At 37.9% G+C, this 13054-nt stretch overlaps 1 non-coding gene across 1 annotated transcript; it reads left to right on the top strand.

The window, feature by feature from the left end:
* The first annotated feature begins 621 nt into the window (after nucleotides 1-621).
* LOC130984363 (small nucleolar RNA R71) lies at nucleotides 622-725 on the top strand. Its single transcript, XR_009088303.1, has one exon. It is a non-coding gene; the product is annotated as a small nucleolar RNA R71 (small nucleolar RNA).
* Nucleotides 726-13054: the final 12329 nt, after the last annotated feature.

Raw genomic sequence — 13054 nt, forward strand, 5'->3', positions numbered from 1 at the left:
CTTTGAGTGGTTTTGATCAGATCAGAGACCATGGTTGCTAAGTCAGAGTGGCTCTGCTCAGAACTCTCTGTCTGTTGCTGAGAAGATGATGGAAAAGGCTTGCCATTGCTAAACCTGTTTCTTCCACCATTATTGTTGTTGAAACCTTGTTGAGGTCTCTGTTGATCCTTCCATGAGAAATTTGGGTGATTTCTCCATGAAGAATTATAGGTGTTTCCATAGGGTTCTCCTAGGTAATTCACCTCTTCCATTGAAGGGTTCTCAGGATCATAAGCTTCTTCTTCAGATGAAGCATCCTTAGTACTGACTGGTGCATTTTGCATTCCAGACAGACTTTGAGAAATCAAATTGACTTGCTGAGTCAATATTTTGTTCTGAGCCAATATGGCATTCAGAGTATCAATCTCAAGAACTCCTTTCTTCTGATTTGTCCCACTGTTCACAGGATTCCTTTCAGAAGTGTACATGAATTGGTTATTTGCAACCATTTCAATTAGTTCCTGAGCTTCTGCAGGCATCTTCTTCAGATGAAGAGATCCTCCAGCAGAGCTATCCAAAGACATCTTGGACAGTTCAGAGAGACCATCATAGAAAATACCTATGATGCTCCATTCAGACAGCATGTCAGAAGGACATTTTCTGATCAATTGTTTGTATCTTTCCCAAGCTTCATAGAGGGATTCTCCTTCCTTCTGTCTGAAGGTTTGGACTTCCACTCTAAGCTTACTCAATTTTTGAAGTGGAAAGAATTTTGCCAAGAAGGCATTGACTAGCTTTTCCCAAGAGTTCAGGCTGTCCTTAGGTTGTAAGTCCAACCATATCCTAGCTCTGTCTCTTACAGCAAAAGGGAATAGCATAAGTCTGTAGACCTCAGGATCAACCCCATTAGTCTTGACAGTGTCACAAATTTGCAAGAATTCAGCTAAAAACTGATGAGGATCTTCCAGTGGAAGTCCATGGAACTTGCAATTCTGTTGCATTAGAGAAACTAATTGAGGCTTAAGCTCAAAGTTGTTTGCTCTAATGGCAGGGATAGAGATGCTTCTCCCATAGAAGTCGGGAGTAGGTGCAGTAAAGTCACCCAGCACCTTCCTTGCATTGTTGGCATTGTTGTTGTTTTCGGCGGCCATGGGTTCTTCTTCTTTGAAGATTTCTGTTAGGTCTTCTACAGAGAGTTGTGCCTTAACTTCTCTTAGCTTTCGCTTCAAGGTCCTTTCAGGTTCAGGGCCAGCTTCAACAAGAATGCCTTTGTCTTTGTTCCTGCTCATATGAAAGAGAAGAGAATAAGAAAATGTGGAATCCTCTATGTCACAGTATAGAGATTCCTTGAGGTGTCAGAGGAACAGAAAAATAGAAGAAAAGGGGTAGAAGAATTCGAACTTAGTGAGATAGAGTTCGAATTGTGCATTGAGGAGGAGTAGTACTCCATAAATAGAAGGAAGTGAGAAGAGGGGAAGAAATTTTCGAAAATTAAGTGAAAAAGATTTTTAAAACATTTTGAAAACTTTAATTGATTTTCGAAAACCAAGAGTGGGAAAGAAATCAAGTAATTTTTGAAAAAGATTTTGAAATTAGAATTTAAAAAGATATGATTGAAAAGTTATGTTTTAAAAAAAGATATGATTTGAAAAACAATTTAAAAAGATTTGATTTTAAAAATTAATGACTTGCTTAACAAGAAAAGATATGATTCAAACATTAAACCTTCCTCAACAGAAAAGGGTAACATACTTGAAATGTTGAATCAAATCATTAATTGTTAGCAAGTATCTTTGAAAAGGGAAAGAAATTGATTTTGAAAAAGATTTGATTGAAAAGATTTGATTTGAAAAAGATTTGATTTTGAAAAACTTTGAAAACTTGAAAAAAATTGATTTGAAAACAAAATCTTCCCTCTTGTGCCATCCTGGCGTTAAACGCCCAGAATGGTGCACATTCTGGCGTTTAACGCCCAATGCACTACCCTTTTGGGCGTTAAACGCCCAGCCATGCACCCTGGCTGGCGTTTAAACGCCAGATTTCCTTCTTCACTGGGCGTTTTGAACGCCCAGCTTTTTCTGTATAATTCCTCTACTGCATGTACTGAATCTTCAGTTCTCTGTATTATTGACTTGAAAATAGAACCAAGATCAAATAAACAATGCATGCAAGACACCAAACTTAAAATGAGACACTGGACTCAAACAAGAAACATAAAAATAATTTTTTTTTTGGTTTTTATGATTTTGTAATTTTTTTGGATTTTTCGAAAATTAAGTGGAAAAGAAAATAAAGATATCAAAATTCTTAATGAGAATTCCAGGAATCATGCAATGTTAGTCTAAAGCTTTAGTCTAAAGGAATTAGACATGGATAGCCAAGCTTCAGCAGGACATTGCATTCAAGAGCTAAATTGATGAGAATCAATCAGCTTTGGTGATGATAAGAACATCACCTTGAAACACTAGAATTCATTCTTAAGAACTCTGAAAAAAATACCTAATCTAAGCAACAAGATGAACCGTCAGTTGTCCAAACTCAACAATCCCCGGCAACGGCGCCAAAAACTTGGTGCACGAAATTGTGATCACTACTTTTCACAACTCAAATAATCCCTAGTAATGGCCCCAAAAACTTGGTGCTCAATACCATGGCATAAACACAGCTTCGCACAACTAACCAGCAAGTGCACTGGGTCGTCCAAGTAATAAACCTTACGCGAGTAAGGGTCGATCCCACGGAGATTATTGGTATGAAGCAAGCTATGGTCACCTTGTAAATCTTAGTCAGGCAGACTCAAATGGGTATAGATGATGAATAAAACATAAAGATAAAGATAGAGATACTTATGCAATTCATAGGTGAGAACTTCAGATAAGCGAATGGAGATGCTTTGTCCCTTCCGTCTCTCTGCTTTCCTACTGTCTTCATCCAATCCTTCTTACTCCTTTCCATGGCAAGCTTATGCAAGGGTTTCACCGTTGTCAGTGGCTACCTCCCATCCTCTCAGTGGAAATGTTCAATGCACCCTGTCATGGCACGGCTATCCAGCTGTCGGTTCTCGATCATGTCGGAATAGAATCCAGTGATTCTTTTGCGTCTGTCACTAACGCCCCACAATCGCGAGTTTGAAGCACGTCACAATCATTCAGTCATTGAATCCTACTCAGAACACCACAGACAAGGTTAGACCTTCCGGATTCTCTTGAATGCCGCCATCAGTTCTAGCCTATACCACGAAGACTCTGATCTCACGGAATGGCTGGCTCGGTTGTCAGGCGAGCGCTCGGTTGTCAGGCGATCAACCATGCATCGTGTATCAGGAATCCAAGAGATATTCACCCAATCTAAGGTAGAATGGAGGTGGTTGTCAGTCACACATTCATAGGTGAGAATGATGATGAGTGTCACGGATCATCACATTCATCAAGTTGAAGAACAAGTGATATCTTGGAACAAGAACAAGCTGAATTGAATAGAAGAACAATAGTAATTGCATTAATACTCGAGGTACAGCAGAGCTCCACACCTTAATCTATGGTGTGTAGAAACTCCACCGTTGAAAATACATAAGAACAAGGTCTAGGCATGGCCGTGAGGCCAGCCTCCCAAAGAGGGTTCAATCATAAAAACATGATCAAAAGATGTAAAATACAATAGTAAAAGGTCCTATTTATAGGGAACTAGTAGCTTAAGAATTACAAAGATGAGTAAATGACATAAAAATCCACTTCCGGGCCCACTTGGTGTGTGCTTGGGCTGAGCAATGAAGCATTTTCGTGTAGAGACTTCTCTTGGAGTTAAACGCCAGCTTTTGTGCCAGTTTGGGCGTTTAACTCCCACTTTGGTGCCAGTTCCGGCGTTTAACACTGGGAATTCTGAAGGTGACTTTGAAAGCCAGTTTGTGCCATCAAATCTTGGGCAAAGTATGGACTATCATATATTGCTGGAAAGCCCAGGATGTCTACTTTCCAACGCCGTTGAGAGCGCGCCAATTGCGCTTCTGTAGCTCAAGAAAATCCACTTCGAGTGCAGGGAGGTCAGAATCCAACAGCATCTGCAGTCCTTTTCAGTCTCTGAATCAGATTTTTGCTCAGGTCCCTCAATTTCAGCCAGAAAATACCTGAAATCACAGAAAAATACACAAACTCATAGTAAAGTCCAGAAAAGTGAATTTTAACTAAAAACTAATAAAAATATACTAAAAACTAACTAAATCATACTAAAAACATACTAAAAATAATGACAAAAAGCGTACAAATTATCCGCTCATCACTGTGAAAGTGATCACTCGGTAGTTGCATATGTAAACTGTTTTAAGGAAAATGAAGAGTTGCTAAAAAGGGTCAAAAGTCTTGAAAATGACTTAGCCAAATTTACTCAAAGTTCTGAAAATCTAAATCAAATTTTGGCTAGTCAAAAACCACTCTTTGATAAAGCTGGTTTGGGATTTTATAAATCTGATAGGAAACCTTCTTTTAAAGATAAAGCTTCTTCATCCAATGACACAAGGTTTCAAGATCCCACCTACTTTAACAAAACAGCAACTCCAAGGTTTTGTAGATTGTGTAACCAAAGTGGTCATTTTCCCGTTCAATGTTTCTTTGGTGAAAGAATGATTGGTGATAAAGTTTACAAGGTTGTTTTTGATTACAATTATCTGGGACATAAGAGATGGTTTAACGTGAAAGGATCCAAGAAAATTTGGATACCTAAGGTCACTTGAGCTTATTTTGTAGGTATGCCTAGCATCCAAGAGGAAGGAAAATATGTGGTATATGGACAGCGGATGCTCTAGGCATATGACCGGAAAGACAACCTTCTTCATAAAGCTTGATAAATATGATGGAGGACTTATCACTTTTGGTGATGATGGAAAAGGAAAGATAGTGGCTGTTGGAAAAGTTGGTAAAAACTTTTCATCTTGTATAAATGATGTTCTTCTTGTCAATGGTTTGAAACATAATTTACTTAGTGTAAGTCAGTTGTGTGATTTAGGATTTGAAGTAATTTTTAGAAAATTTGTGTGCTTGGTTGTTTGTGAAAAAACTGGGGATGTTCTTTTTGAAGCTAAGAGATACAACAATGTGTATGGATTAACTCTTGAGGGCTTGAAAGAACAAAATATAACATGTTTTACATCTCTTGAATCTGAAAAATGGCTGTGGCATAGAAAGTTGGGTCATGCTAGCATGTACCAAATTTCTAAGCTAGTGAAGAAAAATCTGGTTAGAGGAATTCCTAAAATTAAATTTGATACGGATCTTACTTGTGATGCTTGTCAATTAGGCAAACAAGTCAAATCCTCTTTTAAATCAAAAGATGGAATTTCAACCAAAAGGCCATTAGAGATGTTACACATTGATCTTTTTGGTCCAACTAGAACACAAAGTCTAGGAGGTAAACACTATGGTTTGGTAGTGGTAGATGATTACTCTAGATTTGGTTGGGTACTTTTTCTTGCTCATAAAAATGATGCTTTCCATGCTTTCTCAACCCTTTGTAAGAAAATTCAAAATAAAAAAGATTTAAAAGTAGCTCATTTGAGAAGTGATCACAGAAAAGAATTTGAAAACCAAGACTTTGAAAAATTCTGTGATGACTTTGGAATTTCTCATAATTTTTCATGCCCTAGAACACCTCAACAAAATGGGGTTGGTGAAAGAAGGAATAGAAGCCTTCAAGAAATGACTAGGGCTATGTTATGTGAGAATGAAGTTTCTAAATTTCTATGGGCTGAAGTTGTAAATACAACATGTTATATTTTGAATAGAACAATAATTAGAAAAGGGTTCAAAAGAACTCCTTATGAGCTATGGAAAGGAACCCCTCCAAATCTTAAGTACTTTCATTTTTTTGGATGCAAATGTTTTGTGCTTAACAACAAAGAAAATCTTGGAAAGTTTGATCCAAAATCTTATGAAGGAATGTTTGTTGGATATTCCATCACTAGCAAAGCCTATAGGATTTACCTTAAAGAACATAGAACCATAGAGAAATCCATACATGTTACTTTTTGTGATTCTGACTCAATTCCCAATACTGTGATAGATAATAATTTAGATTGTGAAGGAGCTGGAACAAGCAAAGAAAATCCCAAGTCTGCCCAAATAGAAGAATCTGCCAGTCCAGAATTGTCTCGTCAGATTGGAGGAGAATTTCCATTTTGTCTCCTGAGATAGCACGAGAAACTGAAACAGTGAGACCAACAGAAACTCATCAAAGCTCAACACCACAAAGGAAGCCTAGAGAATGGAAGTCTATGAGGGGTTATCCTCATGACTTCATAATTGGTGATCCCTCCCAAGGAATGACAACAAGATCCTCAACCAAAAGACAATCCGAACCAAGCAACTTTGCATTTTTGTCACAAATGGAACCCAATAATATGAAGGAAGCTCTTGAAGATCCATCATGGGTCAAGGCCATGCAAGAGGAACTCGCTCAATTCAACAAAAATGAGGTTTGGACATTAGTACCTCATTCGGATAGTAAGAAAGTTACGTGTACTAAGTGGGTATTTAAAAATAAACTTGGTGAGGATGGACAAGTTGTTCGTAACAAGGCTAGATTAGTGGCCCAAGGTTACGATCAAGAAGAGGGAATTGATTTTGATGAGTCTTTTGCTCCGGTAGCTAGAATGGAAGCAATTAGGTTGCTTCTTGCCTATGCTGCCCATAAGGGTTTCAAAATGTTTCAAATGGATGTTAAATGTGCTTTCCTTAATAGCTTTATTGATAGAGAAGTGTATGTGGCTCAACCCCCCGGTTTTGAACATAAAGAGTTTCCTAATCATGTTTTTAAACTTTCAAAGGCTCTTTATGGCCTTAGACAAGCTCCAAGAGCTTGGTATGAAAGGCTTAGTGCCTTCATATTAGAAAATTATTTTCAAAGGGGAACCACCGACACTACTTTGTTCATTAAAGTTTCTAATGATGACATCCTTCTTGTTCAAGTTTATGTGGATGATATTGTGTTTGGATCGGCCAATGAGTCCTTGTGTGAAGAGTTTGGAAAACTCATGACTAGTGAGTTTGAAATGAGTTTAATGGGAGAGCTAACTTTCTTTCTTGGCCTCCAAATTAAACAAACTCCTAGTGGTACCTTTATTCACCAAGGCAAGTATGCAAAAGAATTGATAAAGAAATTTGGCTTAGAAAATTCCAAACCAATGGGAACACCAATGCATCCTAACACTAAACTTGAAAAGGATGATGATGGCCAAGAAGTGGATGAGACACGGTATAGAGGAATGATCGGCTCACTGATGTATCTTACTTCCTCTAGACCGGATATTGTTCAAAGTGTGGGTGTATGTTCAAGATTTCAATCTCACCCAAAGGAATCCCATCTTACGGCTGTTAAACGCATCATTAGATATATTAAGGGAACTAGTGAGTATGGCTTATGGTATCCTAAAACTGATGACTTTTGTGCAGTAGGGTTTTGTGATGCAGATTATGCGGGAGATAGAGTGGATAGAAGGAGCACTTCCGGCATGTGTTGCTTCTTTGGAAGCTCACTCAACATGTGGTCAAGTAAAAAATAAGCCACAGTGGCTCTATCCACAGCTGAAGCTGAATATATATCTGCATCTGCATGTTGTTCACAATTGATTTGGTTAAAAACACAGTTGGAAGATTACAAATTAAAAATCAACAGTATACCCTTGTTCTGTGATAACATGAGTGCCATAAATATTTCAAAAAATCCTGTTTTGCACTCAAGAACTAAGCACATTGTGATCAAATATCATTTCATTAGAGAACATGTGCAAAAGGGTACTATTGATATTCAATTTGTAAAATCTGAAGAACAACTTGCTGATATTTTTACAAAACCCCTCTGTGAAGACAGATTCTGTTTGTTAAGGAAAAGCTTAGGAATGATTGATATAAGCTCTGTTGAAAATTTTTGAAATTCTGATTCTGTTCAGTTTTATCTCGCAGGAATGGACGAGATAAAAATAAATGCATGATGGGAGAGCTATGATTAAAGGGGAGACTGTACAGAAATAAATTCCAATGGGCCCCACAAAATCTCTTTGACCCATCTCTAACCGTTTTGTTAGTTCCTCACCCTTTTGAAAATCAAATCTCAAGGTTGTCTTATCATATCTAGTTGAAAGAGGCATAATGTCAAATCAAATCTTTCATTTTCAACTAATCCCTTGATTCAAGAAACCACCTTTTCAAATCCTTGGGAAATCGCCTTGGTTAATAACCGTGCATGATGACCATTAACCACCCCCACTATCTCTCTCCAATCAACATTTATTGTTTCCTTAACCTCCCTCCACTCTCCACCTTCGGCCATCCCTTCTTCTTCCACCCTCATTGTCTCTCTTCACATAATGAAAAAGAAAACTGTATCAAGAAAAAGTGGAAGAATTCGTCTCTCTCAAAAACAGTTCACTCCACAATCACACACACATATTCACATTCACTCTACATCTTCATCCTCTCCCTCTCAATCTACCAAACAAACACCCACCATGAGAAAGAAGATTGCTCACAAAAGCTCTGGCCGTGGCAAAAACAAGGAGCCCAGTATTGAGGAAGAATCATCTCACACCTCACCGTTCCTTTACTACCGCCACGTTCACCAAAGAAGGCTACACCACACACATCAGGCAGAAGCTCTCAGAAGCCCAAAGGTTTCGTGTTGCATGAAACCAGGGAACCGGTAAATCTTGAGTCACTGGAAAAGGCTACACCACACACTCTCACTATGATTCATCCAGATTCTTGACATGTGCATTCTATGAATTCCATCAAGAGGTTTTGGAAAAGAGGCATATCTGTCCCTCATACTTGGTGAATCTTGAGCAACTGGCAGCCAAAGGAATCAACTTGTAACCTCTGTTTGACAACATCAAATGGTCCCCATTACTCCTCACTCACAAAATGGTTTATCCAAAATTGGTTAGGCAATTTTTTGCTAATCTCAGACTGATTGATGGTAGTCTTCACTCCTATGTGAAACGTGTGCATATCACTCTGAACACTGAAACCATCAGTGCTGCCCTTGGCTACACGGATGAAGGACCAAGGGTATACATGAGTGACAAATGAGATGAACACGTTGGGTTTACTTACAAGCAAGTTCTTTCTCATATCTGTGCAAACATGTTTGGATTGGACGGCACTGTTCCTACTCACAAGGCTCTTGGACCAACCAACTCACTGCTGCACCGTATCACTACTCACATTTTAACCCCACAAAGTGGTTCTCACAATAGGGTAACCGTATCTGATTCTTTAATAATATTTACCCTTGTTACTTCTTCTCCTATTTCATTTGCTTATCTCATGATTAGACATATGTGGGAGTCTGTAAAAAGTACCAAAAAATCTAATTTACCTTATGGAATGTTTCTCACGTGTATTTTTGAGTACTATAAGGTAGATTTAACAAATGAGGCTGTGGAGAATAAATTTTCTATGATCAAAGGTGGTAGTGCTGTACAAGGAACCAAGAGTAAGAAATCAATGCCAATGGACAGCGACCTTGAAAGTCAGTTTGAATCCTCCAAAGCAACCGAATCCATAAGAGAAATCCTCACAGAATTCTCCAATATGTCTGCGCTCATGGTGCAATCTCATAGGGCTGCTCGCAAGCTAGCCTATGAAAATGAACGGGCTTGGGGGAGATGTAAAGAGAGAGTGGGTCTGATGCTGGAAAACTTGGAGAAGGATCTGGGAGTTGGCAGTGAAGAAGATGTTGGAGACTCTGATCTCAATTTGTCTGATGATTAAGGTTCTGTTTTAAGGTTTAGGATATTGGCTTAAGTAGGCTTAATCTGGTACTTTATTTTGTTGGGTTGGAAACTCTTATAACTCTGAGATACCCTATGATACTCTGCTATGTTTTGACTCTATTTTGAATAGTTTGCTTGCTATATTACAACTGTTTGCAGGTGACCCTTTGATAACAAAAGTGGGAGAAAAATAAAAAAAAATTGAAATTGGAAAACAGGGATTGAAATTCTCTCTTGAGAATTCATGATCATTCCTGTTAAAGAGGATTGATGCTTGAAGAATCTGTTTTTATTGTGATCTTGTTTTGATGCAACTGCATTGAATATTGCTTTGAACACATTGCTGCCATTATTTGATTTTTATCTTGGTAAAATGTGTTTACTGTGTTTATGATACATTTGAATTACCTTGATAAAATGCTTAATGTTGAATTTATTTTTGGCAGTTCTCTTAATTCTTAATGGAAATAGTTGCTGTGTTTGGAAAGATTATATCTTGCTTGAAAAATATTTTTCCTACCATAACTATGACTGCTCTGATTTGTTGGAAAATATTTTTTAACCAATTTGAACAGTAAAAATTATTTCTGTTTGATTATGTTGTGTGCATTGAGCAGAAAATAAGTTTATGATGTCAAATAAGTTTTGATTATCAATTTAAACTGCTCATAGATCAAGCATTTAGCATCACATAATATGCTAAATAACATTGTTACTTGAAGCTTGATTTAAATGTCACAGGTTAGTGCTTCCCTTGGTAAAATAGCATACATCAAGGGGGAGCCATGTGATAATTTAAAAGGGAGAGAAATTCAATCTTCAAAGGGAGTACTCGTACTCAAATCTTTAAATTTCTTTCCAATTCAATTTTAATAATGTTTGTCATCAAGGGGGAGATTGATGAGTTTGGAAAACTCTAATTTAAATTGATGATGATCAAACATTATTAACAGCAAAATTATTAATCTAATTTTGATTTATATATGTTAATTAATTAATTTTGCTGTGCAGGTATAAAATGGGCCGAAAATAAAATTCTGGTGCAAGCCCAATTCAGCTTTGGTATTAGTATATTATGATCATATATGGCTGAAACCATTGGGCCGAAATAAAAATGTTGCTAGCCCAATGATTAAAATATTCAACATTAATATGAAGTTAGCTTCTTGTGGCTGAATGGAAAATAAATAACTTGGGCCAGAATGAGTTTAAATGCTCCAAGCCCAAAAAGTGTTCCCCATGCATAATCCGAAATATACTTCATCAGGAAAACAAATGTTGATATTTGCCTATGCCTTCTAACGGATCTCAATTCCAACCATGTGATGGATTTCAAATTCATTACATTATCATTTATTTCATGGGAACTATGAGAGAGAATTTGACTTTGATTTGATGGGAATCATTATGATTCTTGCTACACGCCACTCTAAGGGAAGTAAAAGCAACTTTTACCAATTAATTGGTTTAACCCACTTAAATGCTTTTCTTCCAAGATTGCCTATTCTCTCTCTCTCATCTCTTTCTTTCTTTGCTTCGGTCATTGTCCAGGAAACAATGGAAGCAATGTTCAACAACCAAAAGAAAGAAGAAGATGCATACTTCAAGACCATCGAACTAATGATGGCAAGAAAATATAACAAAAGAAAAGTATGCTGTGGCTAAGATCTGCATCACTTATGGTAAGATTCTGTGATGAGATCTTGGCTTCTTCATACCAAAAATGGTTGATGAAGATTCGGCCAACAAGGAAGATCTTTGGAGGATGGCTTGTCTCTGATTCTGCTCAACCACCACAGGAAGTAGCTAGAGTGGCGAAGTGATGAAGGAGGCAGAGATTGGAGCAGATGAAGCCATCATCATCATGAAGCATCAAGGGCCAGAAATTCATCTTGGGGAGTAAGCCAAGGATGGAGTGCTCGGATTGATGAAGGGTGATGACCAAGGAAGGACTAGAGGTATTTGCATGTTGGTTATACGTGAGTTACCTCTTCTCTCTCTCTGGCCGAACCGGTTCTGTTTTGCATGGAGAAGAAGTTAAGCTTGGTTTGTTTGGTTTCAACTATGGAGGCTTCACTCTTCTATAAAAAAGGTGAACATCCATAGTTTGAGGCAAGGAGAGTAAGTGCAGAGTTCTTATAGCTACCCAAGCTAACAGAAGTTCTTCTCCTTCAATGTTTTCTATTTTGTAATTTTTCTGTTTAATTTTGTCATGTCTTGAGTCTCATGGAAAAAAGGCAAACAAGTGAGATTTGTATGAAAAAGCCATAGAGCGGAAAAAGGCAGAGAGTGCAAAATTAAAAGAAAAAGCCATAGATGTCTTAGAGTTCCTTTGTTCATCTATGTTGTGTTTCATGATTCTGTGGGAATCCCTTTGTAAGTTGGGTTAGCACTTTACAATTTGTAATCTGGTTGATTATAGTGAAATTCCATCATTGTTGTGATAGAGACTGGATGTAGGCTGCATTGCACTTAGCAGCTGAACCAGGATATATCTGGGTGTAATCTTCTCTTTCTACTTCTTCATTTCTGTTTCTGCTGCACAGGAGCTAAAATAAAAAATGTCTCGTGCTAAGTGACGAGACAAAAGTAAAAAGTCTCGTGGCTAGGGACGAGACAAAAACAGAAAAGTCTCCTCAAAGACCAGAAAGTGTATTCAAGCAAAAAGGGGGCTAAGATTTAACCCCCCCTTCACTTAGCCACTGAAACCATCACAAGGATTAGGGTGAACCTAAATATCTAAAATCACAAAAACTCACTTAATCCAAAATCCTAAAAACCCAAAATTTAGAGGAGAGGAACTGGGAAGATTTCAAACTTTCCTTACCAGTTTCTTACATGGGTTTTGTAGAGCTTTTCACAAGAAACGTGTAGCCGCTGATGGCACGCAAATCGGAGCACCGTAGCTCTAGATATGAGCTTGGGAAGAAGAAGATGAATCGTGTTAATGGAGTCTCTTCTCCCTCTTCTCTTTCTCAGCTGATAGGTGTGCTTGTGAATGTGTTATGGTTGTTTGGGTTCATTAATGAACCCTTATATATGTTGGACTTGGGCCCAGTTAAACTCGTTAGCGTTTTTAGCCCGTTTGGCCCAACTTCGGGCCAAACTTTTAACACTAATGCCTGGTTTTTCATCTCTAATATTTTTCTAAGGTTTTCGCCTGCTTCCACTGCTTCTCGCGCAGCACCGAGCAGACTTGAACTGGTTTAATCGGTTCGACTGTTGGTTCACAGTTTTTCACGATTTTCATAGAAAACACATTTTCTGACTCGGAAGGACCTACTGAGTTCAAAAATCATATTTAAATCCCCAAAT

This window comes from Arachis stenosperma, chromosome 5 (assembly GCF_014773155.1).
Source record: "Arachis stenosperma cultivar V10309 chromosome 5, arast.V10309.gnm1.PFL2, whole genome shotgun sequence".
NCBI classification, from domain to species: domain Eukaryota; kingdom Viridiplantae; phylum Streptophyta; class Magnoliopsida; order Fabales; family Fabaceae; genus Arachis; species Arachis stenosperma.